Source organism: Ornithodoros turicata, chromosome 3, assembly GCF_037126465.1.
Source record: "Ornithodoros turicata isolate Travis chromosome 3, ASM3712646v1, whole genome shotgun sequence".
NCBI lineage: Eukaryota > Metazoa > Arthropoda > Arachnida > Ixodida > Argasidae > Ornithodoros > Ornithodoros turicata.
In genome coordinates this window covers 29,594,184-29,610,943 of record NC_088203.1, presented here as the reverse complement: position 1 = coordinate 29,610,943, position 16,760 = coordinate 29,594,184, and positions in this window count along the sequence as shown.

Sequence of the window (16,760 nt, the reverse complement as noted above, 5' to 3'; positions counted from 1 at the left end):
CGCAATGTATGCATGCTTTTTTTCTTCTTCTTCTTCTTCTTTTCAATGCAAAGGTGCTTGCTACAAACTCGTTCCAGTCTATAAGCTCTAAGAGAACATAGGCTATCACCTTGCCTATCAAACATCACGAGTTCGTGACTTCATCAGTATAAGAAGGCCTCAGGTGGGGACATGCCAATGTCTCCAACAATGTTCTCTTAAGAGGCATCCCTATCATTGACTCCACAAGCATGTCAAGGAAAATTTTAGACATTTGCTGTGCACATCCATCTTCGTAAGTCGTAACCCTTTCTCAATTTCTCATTATAAATTTCCCATGTTTTTCCTCATACCAGTCCAACTGCAGTCATTGGTGCGGGCTCAGGGCTTTTGCAGACCGCTGCTATTTCACTGTAGCTAACATCTTTGCAAGTTGTCGGTGTTTCCTCAGGAGATGATCTACATCATCTGCCAAGAAAAGATAATATGGCCATGACTAAGTGTCTTCCCTATGCTCTTTATAGCGAAACATGGTCTCTAATGGCTATCACGGATGTTGATAGCGTGCCGGGTCAAACCCAGACAATTATCTCGAAGTTAGTATACACTGTTTCCTGAATGACAGCTCATTTGTGTATGTAAGCTCATACTTCTCCACGTAGTAAGCAGAAGCCCTGCGTCTCCCTAAGATTTGGAACTTCACCTGTAAAGGTGGTTAGAAGCGTGTTGCATCCACGGGTGTAGCTCAGCACCTGCACGGGACTTGACCGCAGCCTCAAGCTTTTTTTAACCCTCTGTTACAAGATCTTGTGGACTACATGGCCCATAATCATTTCCAAGCATGGCAGTTGCATATTGACATTGTTTATATAAGTAACTACAAGCTAGTTCTTTTTACCTTTTACATCATTGTTGCAGATTGAATTATTGTAACAGAAAATTCAAGTATGCAAAGCTCGTGTGCCTTTTTTTTTTTTTTTGCACCCTCAATTCTTTCTAACAAGAATTTGTATTTTATCCTCACAACATTCTTTATCCCCTTTCTCTAATGTATATCAGTATATACATCATTAAATACATCAGTAAATATCTGTACCAAGTGTGTGTGTGTCTGTATCGTACCTGGAAAGGAAGGACAGACTCTATTCGAAGGCTTGTGTTTTAGCAAAATAAATTATTTGAAGGTTTCAGTCTGTTTCAGTCGGTGAGAAGTGTGTGATGCACCATGAGTCCTGCATTTCTTGAACAGTTCTAATAGTGGAGTTCTGAATTTGATGTACTTCTTCTGGTCTGGTGAAGCGGAGGGCACAACACTGCAAAGTAGAAGATCTTGTAGTATCAGCAGGCTATGTACCTTTCAAAACTGTTGACTCAACAGCTGGTTCCACCAGTGGTGAAGACATTGTCATATCATGCACCTGCAAGGAATGCAGAAGTTAAAATGTTAAACAAAACAAGAGCTTGACCCACCTGTGAGCATGTGTGTGTGTGGAAAATAGGTGTTGAAATCATCACTGCAATGATGATTTCGACACCTATTTTCCATGGATAAAGGTTGAGGGGTGTCGACGGTAAATCATCCGTTTGCACATTTTTACTTCAGATTTTCACTTCCTTGTCAGCCACGATTGAAGCCTGTGTCGTTGATATAAATGAATAATACAGTCAGTATCTATAGCGACCAATTTGGATGCTTATATTCTCCTGCGAGAGCTCAGGGCTCCCCAATGGAAGGCGGATGTTCCGTTTGATACATTACGCAGCGTTGCATCACAAAAATCAGTCTGAATTTGAAATGAACTATATCTATATATGTATTATTCCTGTGTATCGGTACATACCTTGCGTGCACTGGTGTTCGCATCGTCAAAGGTCACAAGGAGAAACCACTTGTGTCGGAACTGCGGTCCGCTTGAGAAGTTTTCGACCGTCCGCTGCTACCATTTCGTACGACTCGTCAGAGAAATTGGTTGAGCAAATACGGTGTGGATCACGATTGTCTTGACCCACCACCTTGCAACCACTTTCGTTTCCGCCCATTATCCGTTGAAATCTTGTGGTACACAACGTCCCTTGTCGAAAGAACACACTCGGTGTATCCCCGAACACTACAGTAGATACCTGGCATCGCTGTCAGGTGAAGTTGTGTTCAATTTCGCTAGGAAATGAACTTTTTTGCATACACAAACCTCGCCAGACGTAATACACGCCGTTCGATATGGTTTGGTGGGGAGCAAAGAGGGGGCGCTGACCGGCGCTGACAGTATTTTGGGATACTGTTTCTTCGATATTTTGAAGAATTGTTCTCGTTATTCTAAAAGTAGTGTTTATAGGTAATTAGTAGCCGGTCATAAGTTCATCGTGTATTACTCAGGTATCACGTGACGGGAGTGCTCCCATCATGACTTTTTTAGCTGTTGCGGGGCGCAACCTACCGTTCGATTTAAGTTTCCTAATTTATGCTGTGTAATAATTAACGCGCTTTGAGTGCTTAGGCTGTGTGTGCGGTATCACACAGGCAAACTCTACCAGGTCGCACACAGAAACGGGGGGTCAAATTTCACTTTACAGTTCCTTTAAACATCAAGTTACCAAAGGCGGCGATATCGTTGGTGGTCAGTATTTGATTCAAGGCGTCAGTAACGTCGTCCACCCGGTAAGGCCGGTCCCGAGGGTCAGCGTGCGTGAAAACAGCGTTGAAAGCGACACTACCGGTTGGCAGCGTAGGTCTTGTAGTCAGGTGTATCAGTATAAATACTAATAATGGTACCGTGATGTTACACGTAAGGTTTGTGTGCGCAGTGTGGCTACATATTGCACGTGCTGCAGGGTAGGACTGCGGATAATTTGGACCACCTGGGGTTCTTTTGACGTGCAACGGAAATCTCCGATACACGTTGTTTAGTCAGTATGAACCATTTCCCGGCTGGGTCTACCCGTAGCAAAAGGTGCAGAGCTTCTTCTGCTTCTGCTTCTTCTAACTGGTGTGGCGCACAGCCAAAGGGAATAGGTCACGGGTCAATGTGTCGGTGCAAGGAAGGATGAGGAGATGAGACTAAAGACGAAAAGCGATGGGATAACGAGACGAACGATTCTACGACATGAAGAACTGCTGATGGGACAGAAGAGTCCGCGGTACTACCAAAAGACAGGATGGAGGAGAAGGAGAAAGGAACAGAAAAGGCGCGGAAGGGGATGGTCAAAAGCTGGAGAATAAAAGGGGCAACATAGAAATAAGGGTTCCATTGTCTCACCACAGGACGCGCTCGACAAAGATAGAAATTAAGGGGGAGAACCCCACAACGGAGTTTTATGAGGATTACTTTAATACGCTGCGATGGAGAAAGAAGGGAGCTCGGCTGGATCGGATGTGGCAAAGATTTGGACGAGATATGGATAAAGTGACCTGCGGAATGGCGACTGAAGAGATCAAACCGCCTGAAAATTTGGTACAGAATGAGGGGATAAGAGGGATGGCAGCAGTAGATTGCAAGGCCGCCTGGGCAAAGGCGTCAACAGTCTCATTCGCACACATACCCGCATGTCCTGGGACCCATGATACGACAAGTTCCTGAATGTGAGCAGGACAGAAATCTCGAATCAGCTGGAGAGATGGCGAATCAGGAGAATCTAGCTCAGAAACGAGAGAAAGGCAGTCGAGAAAACGAGAACACGAGAGGAAGACTGAGGCGCCATTCTAAGGCCTCCCTAGTAAAGCAACCAAAGATTCTGTGAAGCAGAGCTCATGAACCTTCTTTTTTGCCTTACAAACAAACAAACAAACAAACCTCCTTCTTCTTCGTCCAATCAAAAGATGGTCGTGAATTTTGCGACTATTCGCCACGAGAGCTTCTTCACATGATACTGTGTTCGATGGTTTCAGTTTGCTGACAGTGTCGGCAATTCTCTGTTATACAGACACCTAATCTTGCATAATTTTAGAGAGCAAGATCTTCCCCTGAACAGGGCACTGCAAGGGATACTGCCCCTACGACCGTTTTATTGGACACGCACTCAAAGACACGGCCTACCCAGGGGCGGACCGCGTTATCAAGGGGTCCTTCTCCAGTATAAAATAATGTTTAAAATTTAGTGAAAGAGCTTCCTGTTTCCAACGTGAGCAGCAGGGTTTTTTGTGTATTCCGGAAAGTCCTTTCAACAGGGGATCTACACGGTGGCTTTGCAACGTTTCTCGGAGCACAGGGTGCTCACTGAGAACAAATTTTCTGTCCGGCTGCCTCCCGGGGTTGGCAAACATGGGGCTATATACTGCTGTGCTGCACAGCATATGCTAGCTGATCTGCTTTCTTGGTTGGCAGTGATGCCGATGTGTTAGGGGATCCATTGCTGGGGGATGTCTCCAGCGATTGACATGTATTGGGCACATAACACGGAAGCGTGTCCCGTATAGGACCACCGATCATTCAATGTAGAGAACGTGCTACGGGGGCTGGTCAGATCTGAGTCGCAACGCACGAGTGCGCTTTCTGAAATACATAAGTGTGGCAGGCATCTTTTAAGACTCGACTTTCACAATCTCTAAGAGAGTAGATGTAAGATGCCGCAAAGGCAGCAGACAGGGGTGGTTGTGCTGGTGCCGTAGTTTAACAGTTTGTTGCTCGTCAACCAACCGCGGCAATTTATATTTGTGACAAGGCACTCTTTCTATATTTTATTTGCTATCGAGTTAGAGCCGACTCCTGCTGGGAACGATCCCAAATTCGTCAAGTGACGCTGATTTACGTCCCCTGGAATGTCTTGCTTATACTCCTGATGGCAAAGTAGCCGACACGCGGACGATTTTTTGTTGAAAGAAGAAAGTCACTGAAAAGGTTAGCGAGCTGTAGGACACGAATCCACATCTTCTGGATTGCCGGTCCAGGGCTCTACCAATTGAGCTAAGCTAACACACCTCCTCAGCGACTTCCAAGGGTGCGTCATCTGAAGGGACAAACCAGCCACTGTCTCTCACTCATCCTCCTTTCACTCTTACATTTTTGCTCACTCATACACGCATTCATACAACGGGATCGACGCAAGCGGCAACTGTTGAACAAGAGAGAACTGATGTTCTAAGGCTGGAACAACATATAAAGGACAAATACATACAAAGCCTCAAATTGCCTAAGAAATTAACGATGAAAGAAGAAAGTCACTGAAAAGGTTAGCCAGAGGTTAGCCAAAAGGTTACAGCTGGCTAACCTTTTCAGTGACTTTCTTCTTTCATCGTTATTTTCTTAGGCAATTTGAGGCTTTGTATGTATTTGTCCTTTCTATGTTGTTCCAGCCTCAGAACATCAGTTCTCTCTTGACTTTTTGTTTTTCGTTTTGAAACCCAATGTAGTTCTGCAGTCGTACCTGACGAGCAGTGCGAAGTTGAGGGCAGGTTACTTCGACACAGTGCAACCCGTAGTTTTTCAGTTTTGATTTTCTAAAAACTACGAGTGCAATTGAGAGGAAAATTGTGACGTAGGAGGCCAGCTGACTCAGGCTGTCGAGCAGATACGAGGGTCGCACCGAAAGTAATGAGCAACATTTTCTTGCCAACCACTGGCTAAAAGCAGACGAAGGGGACTACGGCGGTAGGTGGCGCCATCTGTTGCGTTGCCCTCGAGAGCCTTGCGACGTTATTATCTTGCATCACGTGGCCGCTTGCACACTTAGCAAGATGACCGACAACGATATGTCGTCGCATCACCGTGCTGTCATCGAAGTTCCCATTAAAGAAGTCCCTGCTGCAGAAATTCACCAGAGGCTTCAGCGTGCTTATGGGAAGGCGTGCGTGGGTGCTAGCAGTCTCCGGAGGTATGTGAGACATTTCGAACCTAGGAACACCAGCATCAAAAATCAGCCTCGGGGTGATCGAACTCGGACAACTTCATCTGACCACAGCGAAGAAAGGGTGTGTGCCATTATTCAAGTCTACAGGCGTTGTGTTTTCCTAAGTGATGTGCAGCAGCCGACTCTCGTAATGAGTGCCTATTTCTTTTTTTCTTCTTTTTTTTATCAACTCAACTCAACTACAGGCGACTAAGACTACAAGATCAGCTGCGGGGGGCGGACTAACGCAGGTCATCCAAAACGCAGTCCGTCAATGTTTTCGGGTTGCTGAAACGGATTTCTACGGCAGGGAAATTCTCCAGCTTCCAGAACTCTGGGACAAATGTGTACAGAGAAGTGGCGATTATGTGAAAAAATAAAGGAGAGACTATAGATTAAAATGATGCATTTCGTTTGCCACCAACAAAGAATTATGGTTTAGAAAAAAGGAATAGTCATTACTTTCGGTACGACCCTCTTACATTTTCTGAGATTACTCGTCTACTGTTTTACCGTATATTTAACATCCACCAAGTGTTATGGAGAAGCTGCATGCGCCGAAGAGAGCAACATCTCTATATTTTCTTATCTCTCTCTATCTCCATGCAACTTTGTTACCACAAGGAATGGATACAAGCACCCTTTCCTCAAAAAAAAAAAAAAGAAAGAAAGAAAGATAGGTATAGTCAGTATTGCGACCGCATGCCCATCCACCGGAGTTGGATGATCCAGGCCGTTGAGAAGGAATGGTTGACGGTAATGACAATTTTCACCGCCTGAAATTTGCGTGACAAACACAGCTAAAGGGCAGTTGAAACACACGTATGCAAGTGTCAAGAGAGGCAAGAATACGTTCTGGGTGGTCAGTAATTAGGAGAAGCATGCTATTCCAGAGCACAAGGAATCTTATCCCGAGGCCGTACCCGCGATCTTCGGGTAGTCGTCGCCGGTTCACAGGTGGTCCGCTTCAAAATGTATTGCGTAATTTCGCCGAGTTACGATTACGAACAGAATTGCAATTGCATAAGCATGAGTATTACATAAATAATAAACATTATTACAGGAACTTATTGCATAAATTTTCAAGACTTCGGTTTTAATAACTGGCGAATAAGGGCAGAGGTACGTAATATATCTCGCGGCACTGTTCCATCGCGGTGAGATCCATTAGTTGCAGGTCCCGATGCACAAACTTCTCTGTCATCGCTGCCACTATTTCGCCGAGAAATAATCACAGTGAAATTCGCGAAGTTAACGGTACTTTAAATAACACTGAAACGATAAATCTTCCAACTGTAACGATAATAGAATTACGAAGAAGAAATTTCAGATATTTATTAGAAACTTGATGTTGAGCATTTTGCATTTCGGAAGTCACTTCGGAAAAGGCTGTGCACCCGCGCTCGATGACCACTGACTATGGTGAGCTAGAAGGCTCACCATACACTGACCATGATGATGCTGATGATGGTGATTGGGGTGGTGGTGATGACGATGATGAGACCAAGAAAAGTGTAGGAACGTAAGTCAGGACAGAGGCTGACCGGCTATACTGTCCATCACCCATATTAGATTACCCATCCGCCCAAGACTGATTCTTGAGCGTTTTGAAATCTGATTGCGCTATTCCTGGACGGTGCTCGCATTGTACCTGCGTGTTCCAAATATGGTCTTACAGTATAGAAGCACAGCAGTAGCCACGTATACCCTGAAGGTACGGATGTTAAGATGCTTAACGCGTAATGCGCACACGCACCCATGCATTACGGATGACCGACGGAGATTTGCTCCTACATGGCTCGGTATTCAGGTGGGAATATCTACCCATTGCTAAAAGGTTGCGACGTTCCTGTTGAGAGGCGTCTTTTGTAACTTGTGATTTTTCTCAGATGAAACTTTCCTGTGTGGCACCAAGAAGATGCCTATGGTAAAGCAAAGTGCGGTGAACCGCTCGGGTATATAGCGCTCAATCCTAGGATAAGGTATCATATAAGGCGGAGGGTACTCGGTGAATGGTACAAGATGGGATGGGTTGTAGGTGGAGCCATCGCACGTGAGTGAAATCACTGCATGCTTTAAAGAGTAATTGTTTCCCCCTTGCAGAATGAAAGAAAGCGTTGCCCAAACACCAACACGAAAGAAACTGGAGACTCATCCGTTGCGTCCTTCGTGAGTTATAATCGATAGAAAAAAAAGAAAACAATTGACACTCTCTTTCTCAAGAAGGCCCAGAACGCGGAGAGGGCTCTATTGGTCCCCGCAAACGACTTGTCCAATCATCGCTGGTGATCGTTTGAGGAGGCCCGAGGCCACTTCGCGTTGTCGCTCTTCTCGAGAAGCAAAGGAAAAGAGAAAGCGTAGATTAAGGTTTCTTTCGCTCATAAACTAATGAAAGCCGCAACGGATGGACCCTGTTCCTTTCGAATTAGTATCAAAGTAAAGGCGCCTTCCGTTTCTCAAGAATACACTTTTGTGCTTCAGTGCCCCTTTGACGTAGAATTCGTGCCGACCGTTCATCTTCATCAACCTGTCGTTCAGCCGAGTATTTCGCGGTATTTGTCCCGTTGCGTTCGTCCATCACTACCACCTCCTCAGCCCCCTGCCTAACAACAACCATATTCTGATGAAGATTGAGTGGCGGGGGTATACATTTACTAGAAGAGAAAAAAAAAGGGGGGGGGGGGGGAAGCGGAAAGGTAAGCCGAACGGTGTGTCGATTTACTATCCCGCAAGAATACAAGTAGAAAATAAAGCGACCAAACCAAAACTAGCTCAATAAAATAAACAAGAAGTAAACTAATAAACTAACAAAAGGCGATGGAGGGATGAGTGAGAGATCAGAGGCAAGGAACAGGAAAATAGGATAAACAAAGAGGAGAGGGGACTACGCTTGAGGTGAGAGGCATGAGGTGCTGGTGGTGATGGTGGCGGCGAAAGGGATCTCCGTTGTCGGCCTCACAGAGATGGGCAACGTCACGACTAACGTCCTTCGGGAATGCGCGTCGTGGGCTGACTTCTAAGGAAGAGGCATGAGAGTGAGGTGAGAGGCGAGGCACTGACGAATGAGATGACACGAGACTTCACAAGATGAGAGTTCACGGGCTATGCATGAGACTTGGGTCGCTGAGGAACGTCCGAACTGCTTTTTTTCACAGACCGCTGTGCCGTACCGGGCCGAGCAAAGTGGCAAGAAAAAAGTCTGTGCGCCGCAGCTCGAGGGGTGGCGAATTTGCGGCAGTCGAGGAGAACATAAGAAACATCAGTTTCGACAGCGCAAGTAAGACATGTGGGAGGATAGGGGTGCTCCATCTACACATGTGGTACCCCGAACCAGTGGCGTAGCAAGACCTCAAAGGGAGGAGGGCGATACGAAAACCAGCTCCTCCCCATCCCCCACTGATGCTAGGTGCGCCAACACGTACAATATTCTTGGACGTTAAAAACGCGGGGTGTCATCACCGCTGAGGCCGCGACACGTGATTGGAAGTAGTTCACAAAGCTCACAAGTTTTTTCAAAAATTCTCTAAACTATTCAGCAACGCTGCTTAAATACACGCCACGAGCTGCAAGAACTTTCGTGATCGTTACACGAGACCCCCCTCTCCCCCCATGCATATATATATATATAGATTGTTTTCTCCTCGGATTTGCGCAGCGTGAGTCGGACCGGGCAGGTAGGGGGGCTCGAGCGTCCCCCCACCCCCCGTGGCTGCGCGACTGCAGAGAACTGCCCTAGCGGGGATGGTAATGGTGATGAGGTAAATGAAAAAAATAGGAATGTGAGTTGCGACAGCCCTAGCCCCAGCCTATTCTCTGTGACTCTCGTATTATACCTGAAGGTTCCTCTGGACTCCTGGAGCAATCCTCTACGTTTCACCATTGCACCTTCAGTTGGACTTCCTAACGGACAAGGGGTGGGTTTCTCGACTTCTACTGCGCGGTTTTTCACTGTGACATCATCAGTGCCCCCGTGACACGTGCCGCTCTATTGCTTGCCACAACGAATGAATGCTGTGTAGCAGACCCTCATTTCTGCGATCGGGGCCGGCGAAAGAAATTACGGAACCGGGGGAGGGGGGCTCCGGACAAGTCCTATACCAAGGCCCCCTCTTCAGGTCTCCTGGTGATAGCAACTGTCGGGCGGGTCCCTGAAGAGGCCCGGGGCTCCATCCCCGGCCGTCCTCCTCCTGTCTGCGACCGACCATTCCGGGTACTCCCACTCTGCAAGGCCACGTGCCAGTCCCGCTACCGGAGGCTTTGCACACAGCACTCCAATAGGTTTTTTGAAGAACATGCAGCGTCACTGCGGCAGTCGCGGTACAGGTTCGGTTTTTTGGGGGTGGAAACGTGCATATGTCTTGCTTTTCCTTTTCCTGTCGTCTCCGATCGTCGTCGTCGTCGCATTTCCGTCGCTGTCGTTTTACACCGCATTTTCCGGCACGCCCTGCCAGGGCGCGCACTGCTTCCTGGACCTTTTCCCAATCGCCTATTGTGTTAATGTTTAAAAATGTGTGTACTGTTATGACCAACATTAGTGCTGTCACGAAGACATACGGAACATTGGTAGCGCAGATTATGCAACAAGTCAAACGCAGGATACCGCTTCAGGTGTCGGTACGATAGCATTCAAAGTAATACACATTGTCAATCATATTCCTCAAAGCTGCTAGCTTTATTCCCCCTTACCTTCCGCAGTCCCCTCGTCTCGCTTTGAAAAAATAAATTTTCCTCTGTAACGGAACATTCAATATACGCCGCGAAAAGAGCCGTCGAGAAGGTCCTATCGAATCGGCATCTCTTTTTAGGCTTAAGAAAGCACGGCCTGACCTATTCTGAGCGGGACGCTCGTATTTCGCAGCGGCGCATTTTGGCTATCTCGAAAACAGATCGTATATTCACCGTTACACACAATTGCTCCTTTGTGCAGTGGAAGAACTGCCACTTCTTTTACTGCTCTTTGCTATTTGTATTTTTGTTTTATTTTTTCGTGCGTCTTTCTCGTTTCGTTAACGGATTTCCAGCCGAGCGTGGCGGGGGAAGCGGTGAAGCGAGAAACTGTTTGTTTCAATGTGTATATCTCTGAACAAATGCGTCCATGCGGCTCTTCAGGGCTCCCGATGCGCTGCACTTAGCTGACAGTGAATTCGGAGCGCGCAACAAGCCAACTATTTATCTTTCTTTCTCTCGGCTAGGGAGGGCAATGTGGTTCTGGTTCCCGTGGTGGGAGTGCAATGTGGCTCTGAGCGCTCATGGTGTAATCACATGACGTCCGTTATTTGACGTTCATGACAAAGCAGTATCGCGCGCGGGTCCTTTCAAAGACAGTTCCGCCACTGCATTGGACTACGTTATTACTAACTCTAATACGAAAAGGGTGTGCAAATCTCAAGCAGCCAGAGATACCCCGATCTCGAGTTTCAGTGCCTTATCGCTACCCTGTGGGTCTCTAGACGAGATTTTGCTCCCGCAGGGTCCCACCCACATCCGTAGAAAAGCGCGGGACACGCTTCTAGCTTTCGTTTCCTCTGTGGGACTGTCGTAAACGCTTTCCTTCTCTCTCCCTCCCTTCTCACTAATTTCTTTATATCTACATTTCAAATTTCTCATTTCTTTTAATTTCTTACCCTCTATCCTTTCTCTTTTACTCCCCCTTCTCCCCTTCCCCTTTCACAAAGGAGTGAAACTTGCCGCCTTGTCTGAGCAGGCAGACCTCACTCCTCTTCCTTATAACATCACGCCACCACCACCACCCCTTAGATTGTCCCAGATCATACAACCTTTTAGACTCCAGATTATCGCTTCTGACGCTGATATTTTTGTGGAGCCTTTTGTGTCCATTTGGATATATGATGACTGTCACAAGAAGGCGTATACGTTTTCCTCTCTGTTCGAATCAAAAGCGCGATAACCCTATCATTCGCGGCAATGGCTGGTGCAGAGTCCTACGCGGTCTCGAAGTCGGCCCAGGACACTAAACCCCTTGCCTCTTTCCTGCTGCCTTCTTTCCATCCCTGCACGTCTGAACACCGCTCGCAGCCACAGTTGCTTGGCGGCGCGAAAACGGAATAAAAAAATTCTGCGCATTTAATTTCATTTCATTTTAATATCTGAAGGGCCTGTAAGGCATTACAGAAGTGGGAGCATTTGACATGTTTGAGCGAGTAACACGAAATGACATTTTATATTAATGATAACTCAACTTTTGTTGGGCGAGCAAGAGTTCTTGGGTCCTGCCGCCGCGTTGCTCTTCACAACGGACATCAGCTTTAAATAGTCGAAATCGCTTAATTAGGTTGCTCTAAGTTGCCCCTCAAGTTGTCTACAAATAGTGCACATATAGTGCGTACCTCGTTGGGTCATGTTATGCACATTTGGTCAACAAGTGAAATAAATACCCTATTCAATACAAAATGACGCAAGTAACTACGTAAAGTACAACCAATTCAACGCGAAGAACAAAGCTAAAGTATAGGTACTATTCATTATACATTTCTCAGGGCAGAACAAAATTAGCTGGCAACGAGTTGGAACCGTTAATAAAGATATAATATATATAAAGATATAATAATATGGATGTTAATAAAGGAGAATTTCTAAAATATTCACTGTCTCAGTGGAGCACATATACCCTGTAAGGATGATGGGAGCTTTTTGAGAAGTAATGCGCTTGGACGCGGGTACCGAATGTGCTGTGAGTGAAGTTTGCACATTCATTGCAACCGGTGTATCTCACGTATTGCTTCTAGCAAGGGAATTTCGCATGCTGCGACGAAATCGGCATGCATCGTTCCCATTGTTAATGTTATATATCGTGTCTTTAACAATAATGTCGGTAGAATCTCGTTGACATTTTTATTCCGCCGTCTTCGCTGTTACTCACCTCCTCGTGCAAAAAGAGACGTGGCCCAGTCTTGGTCCCACTGCTACGTGGTGTATTCATGTTCTGTGGAGGGAGCCCCGAGGCCCTTTCCGAGTGCGATACAGAAGAGCTGATCAAGTAATCGACGATCGTGACTGATCCGCCTCTCGCGAACTCGTGGGAAAGATATGAAAGCTATATCGCAAACTATGAACAGGATACAACGCACGTGACGCCTTTTGGGTTCGTTAATTGAATGGCCCGCTATACCCTCGCCGAGTCCTAATGGTAGTTCGCGGCTCATCGCACAGCACAAGTGAGGTATTTGTAAACTTGGCGCACGTGAAATGAGCTCGATGGATGCAGACCTCTCTCGTGGAGCTGAGTTTTCCAACCGGCCACGGGAACGGCCCGGTCGTGAGCATGTCCTTTCACTAATTCCAAGTCCGCGGGTTCCAATTCATGCGGTCGCCAGCGGTTTGATTTCAAAGCTCATACGTGTCGTCCGCTAGGAACACTTTTCGCTTCACTTATTGTTCTTTCAGGGTGAGGCCCTAGAAGGCAATGTAAAGGAGAGTTATGTAGCTACTCATGTGGGCTAAGTGATCAACAAAGAATATGGCATTTTTCGAGTATAGTATGACTTCAGATATAGCATTATATATATATAGATATATATAATGCTATAATATATAATCTAATAATGCTATAATACAATAATGTTATATAATATAATAATAATGAGGGGGGAAACCATTAAAGAAACAAGTAAATGACACTAGACGTGTTTGAAATTCAAAATGACAGATTAAGATGGCTTCTATGGTTGCACGCAGAGAAACCGATACTCATGGAACGATGCGACAGCACCAGAGGACACGTGTTTCGCCGTGTTTGCGGCTCGCCAGCTCTGGGTAGATGCGATAATAACTGATAATTACCGATAAGTAGCTGATAATAATATATATGTATATATACAGTCGAACCTCCTTAATACGACACCCCCGCTTCATGACAATTTTTCTCGGGGACAGTTTCCTCCCAATGGCCTGTAACACTTGTTCGTTAATATGACATTTCGTTTATATGGCAATCACCGGTATTATCTGCACAGCTAGGGGCGAAGATGTGTACTTTACCCTCTTTACTACGACCGTACATTGGTCACTGCGTACACTGCAATCACCGCTTGCCACCCTTGGCAGCCGCCCCTTCAACTTGTCGTGCATCCTCGGCCCTTGAGACACCGCGGTCCACTGCAGGGCGGCTTTACGAGTGGGTTTTCGCGGTTTTTTCTTTTTTTTTGGGGGGGGGAGAGGGGGGGAGCTTTGGGGGGGGGGGGCTCAACTCATTGTGACCCCGACAGCGCCCTCGGACAGTCCCATCACGATCAGGGTGGCCATTCCGCTCCGATCATCACCATCATATCTCATATTAGACCCCCTAGCTATGGGGTAGCGTTCCACCTCTAAAGTGGAAAACCTCCCCACTTCATCGTCAAAATATAATAAACCTCTCCCTGCTTGTAAACAAATGACGTCACACACTCTTAGAAATGAACTTCACCGCATAGCACGCTCCTAGCCAACCACCATCTCGAATGATATCGATATCTCCCCTGATTTGTTGAAAACTGCAGAGGTACGCCTTTTTTGAGAGAATTATGAACAGCATAAGTGTCCCAAAAAAGGCGTAGGGCTCCCGTTTTCAACAAATCAGAGCAGATAACGGTATCCTTCGAGACGATGGTTGGCTAGGAAGGTGCTATGCGTTAAAGTTCACTATTAAGAGTGTATGACGTCATTTGTTTACATCCCTCTTTTTTTTCTTTTTTTACTATATAGTCGTGACGACCTCATCCCCTACCTCATTAGTACGGGTGTAATGTTCGACAGCCGCACCGATTTGGTAGAGCTGAACTACGCTCGCAGCTACACTCTTAAAAATGAACTTCACCACATAGCACGCTCCTAGCCAACCACCATCCCGAATGACAACGTTCTCGCCCCTGATTTGTTGAAAACGGGAGGAGGAGCCTATTTTGTGCCGTGCATAATGGCACAAAATAGGCTCCTCCTCCGTCGGCGGTTCTCCTTACTTATATAGTGGCCAAAACGAGGGCCCGCTTTCGGGGTTGCTTATGATACCTAAAAGAGCAGCCTTGGTCATGTTGTCAGAGTGACCAATGCCGGCGAGACGCATTACGGGCCCAGGGTCATGCCCCCCCCCCCCCTCACATCTCGACAGCATAGTCCACGTATTCCCCTTTTATGTGATTACGACAGGCCTTGGATCGCGCGGGCCCCTGTAGTGCCATCCCCGGCTTCCCCACCCTCTCGCCGGCCCTGATAGTGACCTGCTGGTGTGGAACGGCATTCATCGACCACGTCTGAGAAGAAGCGCAAACGAACAGAGCTGGCTGCTGGAATGAAGAAGCGGATACGCGTCGGATTCAGGGAGCGACCATGCGCACATAATACTGTGGCGGAGTTGCCACTCCGGAGTTGGGACGATTCCGGAATCATTCCAGAATTAGCAGAGCCCGGAATGGAATTGGAATGGAATGGCGGCAACTGTCCTAGGAATGGGAATGGAATGGTCTGGGGGCCCCGGTGGCAGTTTTGGTTTCAACGTGCTGGGTTTCTGCCCTCGCACCCTTTGCACCGCACCTGCACACGGTCAAGAGTGAAATAACCTTGTCTTTGTGCTTTTTCCGTGCTTGGTAATGTCAATATCCTGTAGCACAGCTGGACTTGCCAGTATGGTTACCGGTCCTTTTCTTTTATTGAGGGAATTAACGGAATGGAATTGGGTTGCCAAGCCATTCCAGGAGTGGGAACTGGTCATACAACACGACACGTGTCGTGTTATCTTTTTCTGTTCCGTGTCTCTGGTTTTATCGTCGTTTTTACAATGTACCAGCTGGCCTGCACCCTTGCACATCTACCAGTGGTGTGGAAGACTGTTCATATCTGATGAGGCGGCTTGGGAAAATTACGTGACGAAGGATGTTGTGCGGGATCAGAGGAACTTAATGATCGTGGTCAACTCACATGGGATACACATGAGAGTGATAAAAAATGTCATAAAGTGATGGACGTTGCGCAGCTTTTGGCGTTTGGGGAAACAAATGAGAAATTGAACTCCTCTCCGACTTATTCTGCTGCTCCTAACATAAACTCTCACACCCCACACCCCAAAAATACGTTTCATGTGATATACTCGGAGTGTTTAGATCCTGAAGCTCCGCTCGGTGATTCAGGAAGCTGACGCTTGAATATGCGGAATACTCACGCAGGATGAAATGAGGGGCGCGGTTGTGAAGAGCATCTTCGACACAAGTGTGTGTGGTTGGGTAAAAATAATAATGAATAAAATCTCATCCGAGGTACAGGAAGGGGTAAGGGGTAATGTAGCATCATCGACCTTGAGGTAATGCCAGGGTAATCCCATCAAAAGAATGTTCGTAGAATCCTGGCATATACAGTACACCCTTGGAAACCTTAACCTATCAGTTGGCTTTTCCTACCTGGCTTTTTTCTTGACTTAACCTGGCTTAACCTAGCGTATACGTCAGCAGCCTCCGTCAAGTGACTGAAGGACAATCCCACAAAACCAGGTACTTTGAACCACGGCAAGAATGCTGCTGCCAACCAGGGATTTCCCTACACCTCCCAGGGAGGGTGTACACCCCCCCTGCATTTTTTCACCCCCCCCCCCCGAAATTTCTCAGGTGACCCCACCCAGCTCGACCTCCAACACGTTCTGGTAGAGAGTCCGGCACATAGCGAATTACATCCTGTACTGTCAAACTTGGACTGTAGGACCGTAGTCATGCAGATGATCGTACCATGCATTTGTCCAATCTGTGTGCTAGGTATCCATAATGTAATATGTAATATTTACAAATAAAACGGAAAAGCTGTCCAGAGATGTCACCATTGTGCCACGATTCTTTCCGTGCCTAAGAAAAATTCCTTAGGTGGAACTTTCACCAAGCATAACCCACCCACCCACCCCCGACCCCCAGCAGTGATTTTCTGGGGAAATCACTGCTGCAAACGGTCACCGATCACCCCTGAAGAAGGAGCCGCGAGCTGGC